Below are 22,114 nucleotides of genomic sequence, written 5' to 3' on the forward strand. Positions count from 1 at the left end.
CGTGCATGGCACATGTGTTGAATCTCATCATACAACGCTTTGTGTCTAAGTACCCAGGCTTACAGGACGTCCTCAAGCAGGCCAGGAAGGTGTGTGGCCATTTCAGGCGTTCCTACACGGCCATGGCGCACTTTTCAGACATTCAGCACCGAAACAACATGCCAGTGAGGCGATTGATTTGCAACAGCCTGACACGTTGGAATTCAACACTCCTAATGTTCGACCGCCTGCTCCAACAAGAAAAAGCCGTCAACAAGTATTTGTATGACCGGGGTGCTAGGACAGCCTCTGCGGAGCTGGGAATTTTTTTGCTGGGTTACTGGACGCTCATGCGCAATGCCTGTAGGCTCATGCGTCCTTTTGAGGAGGTGACAAACCTAGTCAGTCGCACCGAAGGCACCATCAGCGACCTTATCCCATTTGTTTTCTTCCTGGAGTGTGCCCTGTGAAGAGTGCTGGATCAGGCTGTAGATGAGCGTGAAGAGGAAGAGTTGTGGTCACCACCAGAAACAGCCTTGTCATCATCGCTTGCCGGACCTGCGGCAACGCTGCAAGAGGAGTATGAGGAAGAGGAGTCAGAGGAAGAATGTGGCTTTGAGGAGGAGGAAGACCAACCACAGCAGGCATCCCAGGGTGCTCATTGTTGTCACCTATCTGGGACCTGTGGTCTTGTACGTGGCTGGGGGGAAGAACAGACCGTCAATGACATCAGTGAGGGGGAGGAACGGGAAACGAGTAGCTCGGCATCCAACCTTGTGCAAATGGGGTCTTTCATGCTGTCATGTCTGTTGAGGGACCCTCGTATAAAAAGGATGAAGGAGAATGACCTGTACTGGGTGGCCACGCTACTAGACCCTCGGTATAAGCAGAAAGTGGCGGAAATGTTACCAAATTACCGGAAGTCAGAAAGGATGCAGCAGTTCAAAATCAAACAAAAAAATATGCTTTACACAGCTTATAAGGGGGATGTCACAGCACAACGGGATTCTAACTGGGGAAGAGGTGAAAGTAATCCTCCTCCTACCATGACCACGGCGGCAAGGACAGGACACTTTACAGATGTGTTGTTGATGGAAGACATGCAGAGCTTTTTCAGTCCTACACATCGCCACAGCCCTTTGGGATCCAGCCTTAGAGAACGACTCGACCGACAGGTGGCAGACTACCTCGCCTTAACTGCAGATATCGACACTCTGAGGAGCGATGAACCCCTTGACTACTGGGTGTGCAGGCTTGACCTGTGGCCTGAGCTGTCCCAGTTTGCGATAGAACTTCTGGCCTGCCCCGCTACAAGTGTCCTGTCAGAAAGGACCTTTAGTGCAGCAGGAGGCATTGTCACTGACAAAAGAAGTTGCCTCGGTCAAAAAAGTGTTGATTACCTCACCTTCATTAAGATGAATGAGGCATGGATCCTGAAGGGACTGACAGTAGGGGATACGTTTAACTAACAAATGGCCTGACATGCCTTCGCCTCAAAATGGTCCCCACGCTGCTGTATTTAATGTCTGCATACCGGATGACTTTCGTGAATTCTCCGCCACCAACTAGGGTTCAAGCCGCAATGTTTTAGTCACCTTTCTGCCTTGAAAACATCAATTTTTCCGGCCACTGCTACAACAGCGGCTGCAACAATAACATTGTTTTTCAGGCATGTGTACATGCCTAATTTTTCTGGCCTCTGGTGCTGCACTGTGGCTGCAAAAACAAAACAAAAAAAAAGGCACATACAAGTGTCAATTCCCCTTTCGTGATCGTTACCTTGTTGTGGTGAAGGGGCTTGCGTATCACAATGAAGCGATCATCACCTCTATGAGTGTGTTGGCAATGTTGCCACACCACAGATGATAAGGCCGTTGCTTCATTATGATCAGACCAAAAGCGATCGGGACGGCTGGATGTTTTTTCATAGAAAAATAATAATAATAATTAAGTTGTATGGGTGGGTTTTTAATACATAACATAAAAAAATCATAATAAAGTCTCTTAATAGTTTATTAGAAATAATGCAGACAATTTAAAAAATCCCCTAACAATTCCAATACAAATCAAGTACAAAGCTCAGAACTAAATTATTTCAGGATGTCGTAATGGTTTGTTAATTCGACAATGGTTAATCAATTCGACACACGTCCCCGGATAGGGGACGTAACAGGGATTAAACTGATAGGAATAGTACTAGTTAAGACACCACTCATATAGGGTGTCACAGCACATTGCTCTGTGCACGCGCAGTGCCCCAACTTGGGAGTAAGAGGACCGACCAAGCTGCTTTTTCCATCTCCCGGTTCCTAAAATCAATTCAGTTTGGTGTATCAGAGTTTGGTCTGTCACTGTGAAGGCAGTCGAAGGTACCCGGCCTAATTTTTTTTTCACAAATGGCAATCCCACCCTGATATGGGATGTAACAGGGATTAAACTGATGAGAATAGCACTACAGAAAATAGCACTCATATCGGTGGTGACAGTAAATTGCACGGCGCAGACGCAGTGACCGTGGCGTGGATTCAAACAAAGGGGAGGGAGCCAGCAATTTTTCAACCATCTCCCCGTTTGAAAAATCTATTTAATAAATGGACCCCAGATTGGGGACGTAACAGGGATTAAACTGATGAGAAGAGAGAACTATAGAAAATAGCACTCATATCGGGTGGGACAGTAAATTGCACGGAACAGACGCAGTGACCGTGGATTCAAACAAAGGGGAGGGAGCCAGCGTTTTTTTTAACCATCTCCCCATTCGAAAAATCTATTAAATTCACCTTTCCGGCACCCTTGGTGTACGTGGCTGGGTGGAGGAAGAAACCTTCAATGACATCAACGGGACATGGCTAGCTTGGTATCCAACCTTATGCAAATGCGAAGTTTGCGGTTGGGCAAATGGACTGTTTGCGATTGTTTGCGGTTTGCAGTTGTCAATGTCTGTGAAGTGGGCGTAACCCTTACACTACCTGATCGATACAACATCATACCTGATCGTATACACACACTGGATGTTTTAAACCACGTTGTTCAAAAAAAAAAAATGGATTGTTAGGTGATTTATGCCCTTTATGGATTAAAATCCAACTCTAAGTCAACTATGTAATTTTCCATGGGAGATTTGCCATGGATCTCCCTCCGGCATGCCACAGTCCAGGTGTTAGTCCCCTTGAAACAACTTTTCCATCACTATTGTGGCCAGAAAGAGTCCCTGTGGGTTTTAAAATTTGCCTGCCTATAGAAGTCAATGGCGGTTCGCCCGGTTCGCACGTTCGCAAACATTTATAGAAATTCGCGTTCGCGAATGGAAAATTTTATGTTCGCGACATCTCTACCAGCCAGTGCTCTTCCCAGGGTCATGTAATCTTCCATCTGCAACTTTGAAGTCCTGTTTCCATCGCTAGTGTACCGAACTTGAAATGTAAAATGGTGGGTGCATTTTTCCATGATTCGCATGAATCAAATCTCCAAATCTTCTATCTGTGTGCTTTCCTCATTGCTGTGTTCATCCTGCAATTTATAGAACATGTCCTCTTCTTGTCCATTTTGTGTACAAGAATAGGCATTTCTACTATTGGGCCCATCAATGGCCTATATCTGTGCTTGTGTGTGTGTAGCCTAATAATTGAATCAAGTATCTTGCTGACTAGAAGGAAATGCTTATTTCATTAAGCTAGAAAATAATTATAAATTGCTTTCACAACTCATACTTTAATTTAACATCCTTTAACAGAAAGTTAGCATGAAAGCATGAACTGAAGTAGTAAGGCATTTAGGACATGGATATCGTTCTGACCTCGATAAAGTGAGACAGTTTTTCGAGTTTACATACTGAATTGAAATATTAGCATCACTGTTGTTGCGAAAAAAGAAAATAGTAATGTCATAGCTGGGAGGAGAATATAAAACCTACATATGTAATTTTCCATTTACAGATAGCTAGCTTCATATTTGTACTTTTCAAGTTGATTGACAAAAGTAGGGAAAATAAGATAGTAAATGGTACTCCCTAGGCCAGGCAAATGAGGAAAGTGGTTTGGACAAAAGAAAGAGAAGAGGAAACAATAAGAAAATGAAAACGCTGCCCTTTCCCCCCCTCTGAATGTATGCTGGTGCAGAGCTTAGGGGATTAATCTCTTAAAAATAAGTGCCATGCAAGCAGACAGCCCGTGATTAAGGTTTTAACTGATCAGTCTGCATCTGACAGGGAACCAGCTATTATCTTAAAGGAATCAAACCCCCATTCAAAGCCTCCGCTCAGCCCGAACATGAAAGGAAATGTCATCCACTGGCAGTTGGGAAAAGCCGCAGGGGGAACACAAAAAAAAAAAAAAAGAAAAGAAAACCTAGGGAAAGAGAATTGTGATGGTGGTACATGACATAAAATAAATAAAATAAAAAGACATAAAGAGGAGAAAAAAAACTGCAAAGTGGGTAATGACAGGATAGCCAAAACCAAAATACATACAAATCTAACAAAATACAACAAATAAGTGCTTTAGAAATAAACATAGAGAAAATTTAAACTTTATCATCTGTTTAGTGTTTTTTAAAGCACACCTTACAACATTACAGTTTCCATTTAAAACTACACAAACTTAAAAAGGCTTATCAAAACTCAAATAGTCGATTATGCAGAAGAAAACTGCCTAATACAGCAATAAATGGTTTATGCATTTTTAATCTGCATATCATTAGTCATTTAAGCTACATTCACATCTCTCTGTGGTGCACAGTATACATTATGGTGGTAAAATCTCCTGACTCCAAGATGTGTCCATGGACTTTTATGGACCACAGTATCCTAAAAAAAACTTTCCCACCTATAGAGGAGGGAATTTATCACGTCATGCTCTCCAGTATCCTGTCTTGAAAATGTTGCAAAATAGTGTTTTGTGACATTTTGGTCTTATTTGCACAAATATTTAGCTACTTTTTGCATTTTTCACATACACAGCAAAGTGTATAAGATTGCACAAATATCATGTATACTTTGCAGATTTTTTTCCATATGGAAGTTGACCTACCACTTGGATTTCCAAAACTGCAGCAGGTCAATTATGTTTGTAGTTTTAGCTGCAGATTTTACCCTTTTCCAGGAAGGGAAACAACCACATCTAATCTTCAATTAGAAATTGCAGATTTTGGTGCGTATATGGTGCCGAAGCACACACAAATCTGCATGGAGAATCGTTGGGCTCTTATGTGCGTTCACCCATACTTTATGTTTGGGCAGACATTAAGAAGAACTTTAAATAGATCTACTGGACAAGGTATGCAGTATTATATCTTATGGTCTGGTATTGTTTTTGTCAAATAAATTCATTGGCTTTCATTGACTCAATAGGTGCAACGGCAGTATATTTCCACATTAAGGATGAACTAATCAATTCGTACCAAACAGGGTTCATTATGAATTTCTCAAAGAATTGTCCTCCAAACAAACCCACTTTTCGGGGTCTCTTTACTGCACATGTTGGTAGGCAAAACCACAAGGTAGGAAAAAGAAGGATGTTGGCAAGACGGCTGTTTCACACTTGCGTTGGGCATTCTAGTTTGAGATCAGCAGAGGAAACCATCCTTTGTCAACGGAGATAAAACTGATCAAGATGCATTTTACGCTTTGTTGTGTTTTTTGACCGCACACGAAACCGCTGCAAGCTATGGTTTTGTGCCCGGTCTGCGAAACAGAACAAACTGGATCCAACAGCAAAAGCTGCCAGTTACAGTTGCAACGGGCCGACTCCCCCTGGGGCATTTTAATAATGTGACCCAGGTATAGGAATGGCCGAGTGTTATAGGGTGGCTTAAAATGTCCCTTTATGTTGTCATGGTGCTCCTACCTGGAAACAGCTGTACCCCAGGCGTTGGCTCAGAAGCGGACAAATAGGGGAGAATAGTTGAGGAATTTGAAGAAATAATTGAGTCCAGACCTTGTGACGAAGTTGAATAGCAACTTTACTTTGCATAAACGTTCTCCAAAACAGTTTACAGGCTTTGTTTTGGTCCCAGCAGGGTTTAGTATTAAACTCTGGAAACTCAAACTCAACTCTGCTACATCTGTTCCTCTCTGACTCTGCTGTACTGACAGGCTGACTGGATAACTAAGATTTCCTCTTTATGCTAGAACTTCTCTTTGTAGTCTGTCTCTATATTAGGCCAGGGAACTATTCCTCCTGGCTTCTGAGGCTTGCAGCTTGGCCTCCATGACCCGCAGAGCTGAAGGTGCTCTGGCTGGCTTGGGCACGTCCAGTAGAGACGTGCCCAGCACACCCTCCTTCCCCTAGCAGGGGGTAAGCTAGACTGAGTAAAACTAGTCCCCACCCTTCCTGCAGGAAATGGGACTTACCCACTCCTCCACAGAGAAGGGGTTAGAATGGAATGGAAAGCTCCATTCTACCTAACTGTAGCTCTGCCGTGTTTGCTGCCATCTGCTGGTGAACCAGGTAAATTACATTTGAACATAACAGTTGCATTAGAAATAGGAATGCACAGTGTAGTGGACCTGAAGTAAATACACAAGATGACATACTGTATATTAGCATACACAGATAGAAGCAGGGCATAGGAGTTGTAATACCACTCTGGGGCATTACATTCAATCTTATTAAAAACCAAGCCATCCTCAGCTTGTGCTTAGGAGGTGCTCTAAGGGTATCCAAGGAAAAGTTAAAGTGCTGCATGAGAATGTGGACAATTACACACATATATAGACTTACATGGCAACCGCTACCACTAGGTTCTTGCCCATATCACTAGGGTGTCTATTCACAGTTTGCCCTCTCGGTAATAACCAGTGAACCAAAAAGACTGCACTAAGCACTCAAATACTCCACGACCTGGCCATAGTCGTACATGGAGTGTGGGGGTGTCATGTACTGTAATCCCTTCACGATGCTATAAGATACCTGCAAATAAAAGGGTGGCTTCATCCTGTATTCCCTTGCAAGCACCAAGGTCTATAAATAGCTTTTTGCACGGTCACATTCATGACTAAACAGGGAGCTGACATTTTTCCATAAGGCGGCATGTAGGGCCTTAGGACACACTAAATTGCGAGGAGGAGCCAGTTCTCTCTAAGAACTCCAGGATGGATAATTCCCTCTAAACACACAGCATCGGGTCAAATCTTCACAGTGTTATATCTGCTTGTGGCATAACCAGACGTCCTCAGAGGCAGTCCATATGAGCTACAGTAAGGTGCTAACTATCTGGCTAACTATATAAAGTGCATTGTCCAATTAAAGTGCATACAATCACATTGCAGTACTTGTAAAGGAATACACACAATGGGGACAATACTTTAAAAGTTGCTGAAAACTTAGTGCAGAAATAGTGCAAATATATAATGCAATTAAATAATGCAATAAAATCTCATTTAAGTCCTTTTCTTTTAGTGCGAATGGATGAAATTGCACCAATCCTGTATCATGAAGTGCAAAAAGTCTTTGTAATCCACGGGAAATAACAACATCATTATTTGTAATCCATATGAAGCTGTAATGTCATCCACATGGGTTAGAAAAGAATAGCAGCACAGGTAATAAGAACCCTTTTAAACAAAGTGGACTTCCAATTAACCTGAGAAGGGGGGGGGGGGGGGAATTTGGCGCAGACGTGCGCAACTGGGAAGCATTTTTATATAAATGGAGGGAGTCCTGACGAGCATGGCCATCTAGGTGAGGACAAAGCAGGGTCAATGACAACAAATAAAAATGCCAACAGGTCCTCACCCTTCAAGTCCAGTCCATGACGGGTCTCCCAATAGTTAATGGTTCTTCTTCTTTTTCATTCTTGACGGAAAGGCAGCTCCTTAGAGGAAGGACCTGACATCATCCCCACTGCTGCTGCTGAAGCTCATCAAGGGTTTCCCCTAACTCTTGTAATCCAGGTGTACAGCAACGGTGGTGCTTTGGCGACTCTTGATGGCGGACCTGGATAGTGACCTGGTGGTCACACTTGTCATCGTGGGTGCAACCCTTTGCTTGCGTGGACCGGATCCTCCTGCCATAAGAAATGGATCCAGAACCTACGGCTGCAAGGGAGCTGGTAGGTAATCCTCCGGTTGTGGTAGCGAATCCTAGTTAGCTCTGTCCATCGCCGCCGCCATATTCCACGGGAGCTAAGTTACCACCATTGGCTGGTATGTGAATGCAGTGGTGGATACGCATCCCAATTGGAAAATTGGTGGTGGGAGCAGACCGGGAATTAGTAGCTCCGGCTTTGGCTGGGTATTTTCTTGAAAGCACAGCACTCCGTCCCCAGTTTCTTGAAGACAGCGCACCTGTCCCACCGCAGCTGGGTCTTCCTGCCAGCACTGTGGTGCCAACCGTGGGACCAGGGGTTTCTCTAGGAGGGTCACTGCTGTGGCGAAGGGCCCCTGGAGGGACTCTATCGAAGGGCCCCTGGAGGGACTCTATGGGGGGTATACTCCACGTTATCCCCTTTGTAGCGACTGTGTCGGGCCCGGTTGTTGCGAAGGAAGCTGGTGCCTCTCTCGATGGAGAACCAGACACATGCTCCTCTTCTTCTTTCCAAGATTGGATCTCTGGGCTGTGGTCGGTCTCAAACACGGATTGCCCAATCTTCTATGGTTCGCTTGTATTCCAACATTGTGTGGGCATGGGTCGTCACTTTCTTTGGCACCATAGGGTTGAGGCCTTCAAATGTACCTTTCTTCCTGGGTGGCGGAGTGGGTACTCCAGCCACCTCCACTACACCAGCTGGCACGGGTCTCCGCAACAGCTGGGATACCTGGATCTCCAGTACTGCAGCTCTCGTCTCAGACATTTCGTCGCCATACAGCATCTCACCCCAGTTTGGTTGCTGCACCGCCATCTTACTTCCTCTCTGGTTAACACAAACTGGTGACGGAGGAGGAGCATTAGGGGAGGAGACATCACTTCCTTTCTTTGCAATGAACTTTTCCCTGTGGGCAGGGCTGTATTTTCCCTCTCTAGGGCTGGGCATTCCTTGGTTTTCCTGCTCTTGGGGTGCAAGAAGAAGATACGCCATAAAAGACAAAGATGGCTGATTAACCATTGTGATGCCGATGCACACCTCCCTGCACCTGTTGCTCCACCGTAACCGTAATTAAGTCATTTTTAAATTATTTTCTGTCAATTCTATAGGCCTTGTAGTATAAAGACACACAAATATATCCTGTTCGTGATGCCAGTTCCAACAGGCCGCCTCCCCCTAGGGCCCTTAATAATGAGAACCAGGTGTAGGAATGGCCGAGTGGTATAGGGTGGCCTAAAATGTCCCTTTATGTTGAATGTCACGGTGCTACTACCTGGATACGGCTGGACCAGGGCGTTGACTCCGAAGCAGATAAATAGGGGTGAATAGTGCATTTGAATAAATAATTGAGTCCAGACCTTGTGACGAAGTTGAATAGCAGCTTTACTTTGCAACGTTCTCCAAAACGGTTTACAGGCTTTGTCTTGGTCCCAGCAGGCTTTAGCATTAACCCCTTCAGGACACAGCCTTATTTCACCTTAAGGACCAAGCAATTTTTTGCAAATCTGACCAGTGTCACTTTAAGTCCTGATAACTTTAAAACGCTTTAACTTATCCAGGCCATTCTGAGATAGTTTTTTCATCACATATTGTACTTCATGACACTGGTAAAATGACGTCTAAAAAATTCATTTTTATTTAGAAAACCTAATAGACACCACCCAAAAATGACCCCATTATATAAACTACACCCTTCAAGGTATTCAAAACTGACTTTACAAACTTTGTTAACCCTTAAGGTGTTCCACAAGAATTAATGGAAAATAGAGATACAATTTCAAAATTTCACTTTTTTGGCAGTTTTCCATTTTATTAATTTTTTTTCCAGTTACAAAGCAAGGGTTAACAGTCAAACCAAACTCAATATTTATGGCCATGATTCTGATGTTTACATAAACACCCCATATGTGGTTGTAAACCGCTGTACAGGCACATGGCAGGGTGCAGAAGGAAAGGAATGCAATACGGTTTTGGAAGGCAGGTTTTTCTGGACTCTTGTTTTTGACACCATGTCCCATTTGAAGCCCCCCCGATGCACTCCTAGAGTAGAAACTCCATAAAAGTGACCCCATCTAAGAAATTACACCCCTCAAGGTATTCAAAACAGGTTTTACAAACATCGTTAACTCTTTAGGTGTTCCACAAGAATTAATGGAAAATAGAGATACAATTTCAAAATTTAACTTTTTGGGCAGTTTGTCATTTTAATAATTTTTTTCCAGTTACAAAGCAAGTGTTAACAGCCAAACTAAACTCAATATTCATGGCCCTGATTCTGTAGTTTACAGAAACACCCCATATGTGGTTGTAAACCGCTGTACGGGCACACGGCAGGGTGCAGAAGGAAAGGAATGCCATACAGTTTTTAGAAGTCAGATTTTGCTGGACTGTTTTTTTTGACATCATGTCCCATTTGAAGCCTCCCCCCGATGCACTCCTAGAGTAGAAACTCCAAAAAAGTGACCCCACTTTAGAAACTACAGGATGGGATGGCAGTATTGTTGGTACTAGTTTAGGGTACATATGATTTTTGGTTGCTCTATATTACACTTTTTATGAGGCAAGGTAACAAAAATAGCTGTTTTGGCACTGTTTTTAGTTTTTTGTTATTTACAACATTCTTCTGACAGGTTAGATCATGTGATATTTTTATAGACCAGGTTGTCATGGATGCGGCAATACCTAATATGTATACTTTTTTATTTTATTTTTGTAAGTTGTACACAATGATTTCTTTTTTTAAACAAAAAAAAAATCATGTTTTAGTAATTCCATAGTCTGAAAGCCATAATTTTCCGTTTTTGGGCGATTACCTTAAGTAGGGTATGATTTTTGCGGGATGAGATGACGGTTTTATTGGCACTATCTTGGGGTGCGTGTGACTTTTTGATCGCTTGCTATTACACTTTTTGTGATGTAAGGTGACAAAAAATTGTTTAGTTAGCACAGTTTTTATTTTAATTTATTTTACGGTGTTCATCTGAGGGGGTTAGGTCATGTGATATTTTTATAGAGCCCATCTATACGGATGCTGCGATACCTAATATGTATACTTTTTTATTTATGTAAGTTTTACACAATAATATAATTTTTGAAACCAAAAAAATCATGTTTTAGTGTCTCTATATTCTGTGAGCCATAGTTTTTTCAGTTTTTAGGCGATTATCTTAGGTAGGGTCTCATTTTTTGCGGGATGAGATGACAATTTGATTGGCACTACTTTGTGGTGCATATGACTTTTTGATCGCTTGCTATTAGACTTTTTGTGATGTAAGGTGACAAAAAAATTGTTTATTTAGCACAGATTTTATTTTTTTATTTTTTACAGTGTTCATCTGAGGGGTTAGGTTATGTGATATGTTTTTAAAGCCGGTCGATACTGACGCGGCGATACCTGTTATGAATACTTTTATTTTTCCCATATTTATTGCAATTTTTTTTACTTTATTTGGGGAAAATGACGTTTTTGTTTATTTTTACTTGAAACTTTTAATTTTTTTGGGGGGAAAACTTTATTTTTTCTACTTTTTTTTCACTTTGTTTTTTGTCCCACTTTGGGACTTGAACTTTTGGGGGTCTAATCCTTTACAATGCACGGGGCTGGATCTCACAGGCTCGTCACCGGAAGGCAGCGTGATGCCTTCCTTAGGCATTGCGCTGCCTTCCATGCCATCGAGTCCGCCTTACAGCCGCATGGGGATCCAATAGCACCGCCGATCGCCTCCACAAACCGCATGTAAAGCCGCAAACCGCAGGTCTGAATTGTCACAGGACCCCCCCACGCATTTAGCCTGTGTCCTGAAGAGGTTAAACTCTGGAAACTCAAACTCAACCCTGCTATATGTGTTGCTCTCTGACACTGCTGTACTGACAGGCTGACTGGATAACTAAGCTTTCCTCTTTATGCTGCAACTTCTCTTTGTAGTCTGTCTCTATATTAGGCCAGGGAACTTTCCCTCCTGGCTTCTGAGGTTTCAAGCTTTGTCCTCAATGACCAGCAGAGCTGAAAGTGCTCCGGCTGGCTTGGTTTGGCTTGGACGTGCCCAGCACACCTTCCTTCCACTAGCAGGGGGTAAGCTACACTGACTAAAACTGGTCCCCACCCGTCCTGCAGGAAACAGGATTCACCCACTCCTCCACAGAGGAGGGGTTAGAATGGAATGGAAAGCTCCATACTACCTAACTGTAGCTCTGCCGTGTTTGCTGCCGTCTGCTAGTGAACTAGGTAAATTACATTTGAACTTAACAGTTGCATTAGAAATAGGAATGCACAGTGTAGTGGACCTGAAGTAAATACAAAAGATTAGATATGTTAGCATACACAGATAGAAGCAGGGCGTAGGAGTGGTAATGCCACTCTGGGGCGTTACACAATGATTTAGTTCCATTTCATTGTGACACAATCACATCCTAACAGAACGGATGCATCCAGATGTGTTAACATCAAATGGAACCGTTTTGGTCTGGTTTTGAGATCCTCTGCCGTATATCAAAACCGGAAACCAAAACACAAGTGTGAAACAGGCCTGTGCCTGGAAAGAAGTGGGGAGGCTTGCCTTATTTGACTAAGAGGCTGAAAATCAGCATCATCAGCTAATGAGGAGTGGCAGCTGGTAGGCGGATGCCTGTGCAGAACAAGTAGACATCATTCTGTGTTAAAGAGGACCTTTCACTCGTATACAAACTAAAAACTAACTCTATCTGTGGGCAGAGCGGCGCCCAGGGGTCCCCCTGCACTTACTAGTATGCCTGGGCGCCGCTCCGTTCGCCCGGTATAGGCTCTGGTGTCTCAGCTCTGTCTGTTGTATTGGACAGATTTTTTGTAGGAGGCGTGTCCCTTGCTGCAGCACTGGCCAATCGCAGCGCACAGCTCATAGCCAGTCTGCCCACATATAGAGTTCGTTTTTAGTTTGTATACGGGTGAAAGGTCCTCTTTAAGGGTGGAAAGGTTATATGCAGTGTCTGACAGAAAATGATTTTGCACTGTATACGGGGGCACAAGCAAGCACTTATAATAATGTAACAGGGACAGTGTAGGGAAAGAATACAAAGAAAAAAGATTAAAAGGGTTTTGTCGCTTCAGCAAATGGCATTTATCATTGAGAAGGAAGTTAATACAAGACACTTACTAATGTATTGTTATTACCCTTATTGCTTCCTTTGCTGGCTGGATTTATTTATCCATCACACTATACACTGCTTGTTTCCATGGTTAAGATCACCCTGCAATCCATCAGTGGTGGTCGTGCTTGCACATTATAGGAAAAAATGTTGACCTCTCCATTGACCGGGTCGAGAAAGTACACAAAGGTTGGTGCTTTTTTTAAAATATTATACAAGCACAGCCACACTGCTAGATTGCAGGGTGGACATAACAATGGAAATGAGCAGTGTGTAAGGTGATAAAAGAATGAATCCAGCCAGTAAAGGAAGCAATATGGACAATCACAATTACAATACATTAGTAACTGCCTTGTATTAACCTTCTCTAAATAATAAATGCTATTTGCTGAAGTGCCAAAACCCCTTTAAGAACTTTAATCAAGGAAAGCTTTGAGGGAGTGAGAGGCTTGGCACACTGCTTAATACAGCTGCTGCAGTACCTCATTCTAGCAGTTCTGCATTACAAAACCAATTTACATTTTTTCAAAACATGCTGTTTCTACATAGACTTTTTGCCAGATTATTGCCAGCATAGCACTCCAATAGCAATCTGCTGCTGAGCAATTTTCTTTTCAAATGCATATTTTATTTAAACGCATGACTTTATAACTAGAGATTAGCGAATTTCTCAAAAATTCAATTAGGCCGGTTGAAAATATGTATTCGCAAATCATGTTAAAAAAACTGATATTTCCTGGCTACAGAGAGCCGTAATAGTGGTATAGAACACTGTGCCTTGCAGTAACACGCATAGTGAGTCTGCTATGGCAGTGAAATAATACTGTGAGTCAATATGACATGCAGATGACAGGCGTTGCTCTTAGAATCACTGCACACTTCACTTATTTGGGCAGTTACGGGGCCAAAACTGACCAAATAACTCAAGTGTGAACTCAGCCTTACAGTTCAATCTTAGCTTCATGAAGAAGCACACTGTCGGCAGTTGATTCCACATGAATGTCTACAGAACCTGTTCTATTAACCTCTTAAAAGGAGTCTGTCACTACTATATGACCTACAGCGCCATGTAAGTGCTGTATATGGTAACATAGTGGTGACAGACTCCCTTTAAGGACAAAGGGCGTACAGGTACATCCTGATGTCCTGGTACTTAAGGACAGAGGCTGTACCTATATGACCTGTGTATTTCCGATCACCGCAGTGCGGCGGGCGGTGATCATAACAAGGTGTGACCCCCCTGTGTCTGCGACCGCAGCAAACCGCAGGTCAATCCAGACCTGCGGTTTGCAGCGTTTACGGGTAGTTCCTGGGGGGGATCGGTGGTGCCATCGGGTCCCCGTTCTGCTGTAATAGGGACCCGATGGCATGGAAGGCAGCGCAATGCCTACCTTAGGCATCGGTGCTGCCTTCCGGTGAAGAGCGGGAACCTGTATGAGTAATACACACTGTATTACTCAAACAGCCAATGCATTCCAATACAGAAGTATTGGAATGCATTGTAAAGGGGATCAGACCCCCAAAGTGGGACAAAAATAAAGTGAAAAAAAAAGTTTCCCCCCAAAAAAGTTTTTTAAAAATTAGACATATTAAGTATTGCCGCATCCGTATCGACCGGCTCTATAAACATATCACATGACCTAACCCCTCAGATAAAGACCGTAAAAACTGTGCTAAATAAACATTTTTTGTCAAACATTTTTGTCACCTTACATCACTAAAAGTACAACAGCAAGCGATCAAAAGGCATATGCCCACCAAAATAGTACCAATCTAACCGTCAACTCATCCCTAAAAAAATGAGCCCATACCAGAGACAGTCGCCCAAAAAATAAAAAAACTATGGTTCAGAATATGGAGACACTAAAACATCATTATATTTTTTTTGTTTTAAAAAAGCTGTTAATGTGTAAAATTTAAGTAAATTTTAAAAAGTATACACATCAGGTATCGCCGCATCCGCAATAACATGCTCTATAAAAACATCACATGACCTAACTCCTCAGGTGAACACCGTAAAAAGATATTTTTTGTCACTTTACATCACAAAAAGTGTAATGGCAAGCGATCAAAAAGTCATATGCATATGATCTAACCATCATCTCATCCCACAAAAAATGATACCCTACCTAAGATAATCTTCCAAAAACTGAAAAAACTATGGCTCTCAGAATATGGAGACACTAAAACATGTTTTTTATTGTTTCAAAAATGATATTATTGTGTAAAACTTACATAACTAAAAATAAAGTATATATATTAGTATCGCCGCATCCATAATAACCTGCTCTATAAAATTCTCAGATGACCTAACCCCTCAAGTGAATATTGTAAAAAAATTAAAATTAAAACGGTGTAAAATAAGCCATTTGTATCACCTTACATTACAAAAAGAGTAATAGCAAGCGATCAAAAAGTCATATGCAGCCCAAAATAGTGGCAATCAAACTGTCATCTCATCACGAAAAAAATGAGCCCCTGCACAAAACAGTCGCCCAAAAAATAAATAAAACTATGGCTTTCAGAATGTGGAGACACTAAAGAATAAAAAAAAAAAAAAAAAAAAAAAAAAAAAAAGCTTTGTTATGTAAAACTGTATTGTCGCGTCTGTGACAACCTGCTCTATAAAAATACCAGATGAATGTTGTAAATAACAAAAAATAAAAATGGTGCTAAAAAAGCTATTTCTTGTTACCTTGCCTCACAGAAAGAGTAATATAGAGCAACCAAAAATCATATTTACCCAAAAAAAAGTACCAACAATACTGCCAACCTATCCCTTAGTCTCTAAAATGGGGTCACTTTTTGGAGTTTCTACTCTAGGGGTGCATCAGGGGGGCTTCAAATGGGACATGGTGTCAAAAAACCAGTCCAGCAAAATCAGCCTTCCAAAAACTGTATGGCATTCCTTTCCTTCTGCGCCCTGCCGTGTGCCCATACAGCAGTTTACGACCACATATGGGGTGTTTCTATAAACTACAGAATCAGAGCTATAAATATTGAGTTTTGATTGGCTGTTAACCCTTGCTTTGTAACTGCAAAAATATTATTAAAATGGAAAATGTGCCAAAAAAGTGAAATTTTTTAATTTTATCTCTATTTTCCATTAATTCTTGTCGAACACCTAAAGGGTTAACAACATTTGTAAAATCAGTTTTGAATCTCTTGAGTGGTGTAGTTTCTAGAATGGGGTCATATTTGGGTGGTTTCTATTATGTAAGCCTCACAAAGTGACTTCAGACCTGAACTGATCCTTAAAAAGTGGGTTTTCGAAAATTTCTGAAAAATTTCAAGATTTGCTTCTAAACTTCTAAGCCTTGTAACATCCCCAAAAAATAAAATGTAATTCCCAAAATGATCCAAACATGAAGTAGACATATGGGGAATGTAAAGTAATAACTATCTTTGTAGGTATTACTGTGTATTATAGAAGTAGAGAAATTGAAACTTGGAAATTTGCTAATTTTTGGTAAATTTGGTATTTTTTTATAAATAAAAATGAATTTTTTGTGACTCCATTTTACCAGTATCATGAAGTATAATATGTGACGAAAAAACAGAATGGCCTGGATAAGTCAAAACGTTTTAAAGTTATCACCACATAAAGTGACACTGGTCAGATTTGCCAAAAATGGCCTGGTCCTTAAAGGGAACCTGTCATGTGGTGGCTTGGCCTGAGGCGGATATCAGTTTGGCACATGTCCTTCCGTCCCCGAGGATTGCAGGGCATTTCTCTTTGCCTCCAGTTACCTCCTCCTCCGCTTCCGCCTCCTCAACCACCTCCTCATCTGCTCAGAGTAACACCTTCACCCCCAACTCCAGCACAGCCAGGGGAAAACGACAGCAGGCTGTTTTGAAACACATCTGTTTGGGGGGAAAAACCCACACCGCGCAGGAGCTGTGATCGGACATGGAACAACAGATCGATGAGTAGTTGGTGCCACTGAGGCTCAAGCCCGGCCTAGTGGGGTGCGATAATGGGCAAAATCTCATGGCAGCTCTGGGCCTAGCCAGTTTGACGCACATCCCTTACCTGGCGCATGTGCTGAATTTGGTGGTGACAGTGAAAATCAAAATAGTAAATCCATCTGTTAGATTCTGGGGGGACAAATTCACTTTTTATTGTATTGGTAGGTAAGGACCCCTGCGGCCTGAGCTGCAGATGTGACAGGCAAATAATTTTCTTAAATTTGTTGGTTAGATTGTTGTGTAACATTTCCACGGTTATCAGTAATTTTTATTACAAATCGTAACAAAAACCATACAAGGAATATTTCCACAAGAGAGAATTAACCCGACCAGCCTCCCACCCTACACCTACCCTTTCACTCAAACCACTCAATCATGCCCATTCACACAATATTTACAAATTTTAGTTAAACATATTTGCATAACTATAAGGCATATAAAACTAAATAAACAAACAAAACTATATACATGACTTACCCTTAACTTCTAAGGCAAGTCATATACAAGTGGCTCAGAGGGTGGGTTCCTGCACTAACAGAGGCCAGGTACACAATTGTCCAGCCAGGGCATAGTTCTGGAATGAGGAGGAGGAGGAACCATTTCACAGCAGGGTGGCACCCAAAGCAGCTCATGGGTAGAGATGTCGGGAACATAAAATTTTCCATTCGCAAAACGGCGAACGTGAATTTCTACAAATGCTTGCGAACCGGGCGAATCGCCATTGACTTCTATAGGCAGGCAAATTTTAAAACCCACAGGGACTCTTCCTGGTCACAATAGTGATGTAAAAGTTGTTTCAGGGGGACTAACACCTGGACTGTGGCATGCCGGAGAGGGATCCATGGCAAAACTCCCATGGAAAATTACATAGTTGAAGCAGAGTTGGATTTTAATCCATAAAGGGCATAACTCACCTAACAATCCAATTTTTTTTTGAACAACGTGGTTTTAAACATCCAGTGTGTGTATACGATCAGGTATGATGTTGTATCGATCAGGTAGTGTAAGGGTTACGCCCGCTTCACAGACATTGACAGACCAAACTCCCCTTTTAATGCACCGCAAACAGTCCACAAGGTTGGATACCAAGCTAGCCATGTCCCGTTGATGTCATTGAAGGTTTCTTCCTCCACCCAGCCACCAAGGGTCCGGGAAAGGTGAATTGAATAGATTTTTCGAATGGGGAGATGGTTAAAAAAAATGCTGGCTCCCTCCCCTTTGTTTGAATCCAGGGTCACTGCGTCTGCGCCGTGCAATTTACTGTCCCACCCGATATGAGTGGTATTTCCTGTAGTTCTCTCTTCTCATCAGTTTAATCCCTGTTACGTCCCCAATCTGGGGTCCATTTATTAAATAGATTTTTCGAACGGGGAGATAGTTAAAAAATTGCTGGCTCCCTCCCCTTTGTTTGAATCCACACCACGGTCACTGCGTCTGCGCCGTGCAATTTACTGTCACACCCGATAAGAGTGCTATTTTCTGTAGTACTATTCTCATCAGTTTAATCCCTGTTATGTCCCATATCAGGGTGGGATTGCCTTTTGTGAAAAAAATAAATTTAGGCCGGGTATCTTCGACTGCCTTCACAGTGACAGACCAAACTCTGATACACCAAACTGAATTGATTTTAGGAACCGGGAGATGGAAAAAGCAGCTTGGTCGGTCCTCTTACTCCCAAGTTGGGGCACTGCGCGTGCACGGAGCAATGTGCTGTGACACCCTATATGAGTGGTGTCTTAACTAGTACTATTCCTATCAGTTTAATCCCTGTAACGTCCCCTATCCGGGGACGTGTGTCGAATTGATTAACCATTGTCGAATTAACAAACCATTATGACATCCTGGAATAATTTAGTTCTGAGCTTTGTACTTAATTTGTATTGGAATTGTTGGGGATTTTTTTAATTGTCTGCATTATTTCTAATAAACTATTAAGAGACTTTATTATGATTATTTTATTTTATGTATTAAAAACCCACCCATACAACTTAAAAAAAGATAAATAAAAAAATTAAAGTTTTTTCTATGAAAAAACATCCAGCCGTCCCGATCGCTTTTGGTCTGATCATAATCAAGCAACGGCCTTATCATCTGGGTTGTGGCAACATTACAAACACACTCATAGAGGTGATGATTGCTTCATTGTGATACGCAAGCCCCTTCACCACAACAAGGTAACGATCACGAAAGGGGAATTGACACTTGTATGTGCCTTTTTTTTGTTTTGGTTTTGCAGCCACAGTGCAGCACCAGAGGCCAGAAAAATTAGGCATGTACACATGCCTGAAAAACAATGTTATTGTTGCAGCCGCTGTTGTAGCAGCAGCCGGAAAAATTTGTGTTTTCAAGGCAGAAAGGTGACTAAAACATTACGGCTTGAACCCTAGTTGGTGGCGGAAAATTCACGAAAGTCATCAGGTATGCAGACATTAAATACAGCAGCGTGGGGACCATTTTGAGGCGAAGGCATGTCAGGCCATTTGTTAGTTAAACGTTTTCCCTATTGTCCGTCCCTTCGGGATCATTCATCTTAATGAAGGTGAGGTAATCTAAAGGTGAGTAACACTTTTTTGACCGAGGCGACTTCTTTTGTCAGTGACAATGCCTCCTGCTGCACTGAAGGTCCTTTCTGACAGGACACTTGAAGCGGGGCAGCCCAGAAGTTCTATCGCAAACTGGGATAGCTCAGGCCACAGGGCAAGCCTGCACACCCAGTGGTCAAGGGGTTTATCGCTCTTCAGAGTGTCGATATCTGCAGTTAAGGCGAGGTAGTCTGCCACCTGTTGGTCGAGTCGTTCTCTAAGGCTGGATCCCGAAGGGCTGTGGCGATGTGTAGTACTGAAAAAGCTCTGCATGTCCTCCATCAACAACACATCTGTAAAGCGTCCTGTCCTTGCCGCCGTGGTCATGGTAGGAGGAGGATTACTTTCACCTCTTCCCCAGTTAGATTCCCGTTGTGCTGTGACATCCCCCTTATAATCTGTGGAAAGCATATTTTATAGTTTGGTTTTAAACTGCTGCATCCTTTCTGACTTCCGGTAATTTGGTAACATTTCCGCCACTTTCTGCTTATACCGGGGGTCTAGTAGCGTGGCCACCCAGTACAGGTCGTTCTCCTTCATCCTTTTTATACGAGGGTCCCTCAACAGACATGACAGCATGAAAGACCCCATTTGCACAAGGTTGGATGCCGAGCTACTCATTTCCTGTTCCTCCTCCTCACTGATTGTCATTGACGATCTGTTCTTCTCCCCAGCCACGTACAAGACCACGGGTCCCAGATAGGTGACAACAACGAGCACCCTGGGATGCCTGCTGTGGTTGGTCTTCTCAAAGCCACATTCCTCCTCTGACTTCTCTGACTCCTCTTCCTCATACTCCTCTTCCAGCGTTGCCGCAGGTCCGGCAAGCGATGATGACAAGGCTGTTTCTGGTGGTGATGGTGACCACACTCTTCCTCTTCCTCTTCACGCTCATCTACAGCCTGATCCAGCACTCTTCGCAGGGCACGCTCCAGGAAGAAAACAAATGGGATGAGGTCGCTGATGGTGCCTTCGGTGCGACTGACTAGGTTTGTCACTTCCTCAAAAGGACGCATGAGCCTACAGGCATTGCGCATGAGTGTCCAGTAACGTGGCAAAAAAATTCCCAGCTCCGCAGAGGCTGTCCTATCACGCCTGTCATACAAATACTCGTTGACTGCTTTTTCTTGCTGGAGCAGGCGGTCGAACATTAGGAGTGTTGAATTCCAACGTGTCGGGCTGTCGCAAATCAATTGCCTCACTGGCATGTTGTTTCGGAGCTGAATGTCTGAAAAGTGCGCCATGACCGTGTAGGAATTCCTGAAATGCCCACACACCTTCCTGGCCTGCTTGAGGACGTCCTGCAAGCCTGGATATTTAGACACAAAGCGTTGTACGATGAGATTCAACACATGTTCCATGCACGGCACATGTGACAACCTGCCCTGACCGTGCTTTGCAGACCAGGTATCAGTGGTCAGCTGGACCCTTGCCCCAACACTGTATGCCAGAGATGCCATGACTTCCTTTTCAATCACCAAGTAGAGGTTTGGGATTGCCTTATTGGAAAAAAAAAATTTGTCCGGGTACCTTCCACTGTGGTGTCCCAATAGCGACCAATTTTTTGAAGGCCTCAGACTCCACCAGCTGGTATGGTAAAAGCTGGCGGGCTAAGAGTTCCGTCAAGCCAGCTGTCAGATGCGGGGCAGGGGGGTGACTCTGTGACATTGGCTTCTTATGCTCAAACATTTCCTTTACAGACACCTGACTGTGGGCAGATGAGATGGAACTGCTCAAGGTGAGAGGCGGGTGGTTGAGAGGGGGCAAGGAGGACAGCAGTGGTTGACGTGGCTGAAGATGCTGGACCAGGAGGAGGATGTGTTGATCCCATAGGCGTTTGTGATGTGCGATCATGTGCCTTCGCAAAGCAGTTGTACCTAGGTGGGTGTTGGATTTCCCACGACTCAGTTTCTTTTGGCACAGGTTGCAAATGGCATCGCTGTTGTCAGAGGCAGACACACAAAAAAAATGCCACACTGCTGAGCTTTGCAATGACGGCATTCTGGTAGTGGCAACAGCATGCATTGATTGGCGTGCTGTCTGGCTGACCCCGGGTGCCGATACATGCTGTCTGACTGTGCCACTAGCTCCTTTTGACAACCTCCCCCTGCTTCCAACTCGTGTCCTCCTTCTCTCTGTCTCCCCTTCTGAACTTTCCCCCTCTTCTTCTTCTCTTCGAGCAGGCACCCACGTGGCATCCACGGACACATCGTCATCATCAACCACTTCACTTGTATCTGACACCTGAGCAAAGGAAGCAGCAGCGGGTACAACATCATCATCATCATCACACTGTACGTCCATGTGTGTAATGCTGCCTGACTGAGACATATCCCTGTTATCTACATCCCCTGGCAATAATGGTTGCGCATCACAAATTTCATCCAATTGATGTATAAATAACTCCTCTGAGGGATCAAGTGAAGCAACTGTGGTGGCTG

This window comes from Bufo gargarizans, chromosome 3, assembly GCF_014858855.1.
Source record: "Bufo gargarizans isolate SCDJY-AF-19 chromosome 3, ASM1485885v1, whole genome shotgun sequence".
In the NCBI taxonomy this organism is placed as follows: Eukaryota; Metazoa; Chordata; class Amphibia; order Anura; family Bufonidae; genus Bufo; species Bufo gargarizans.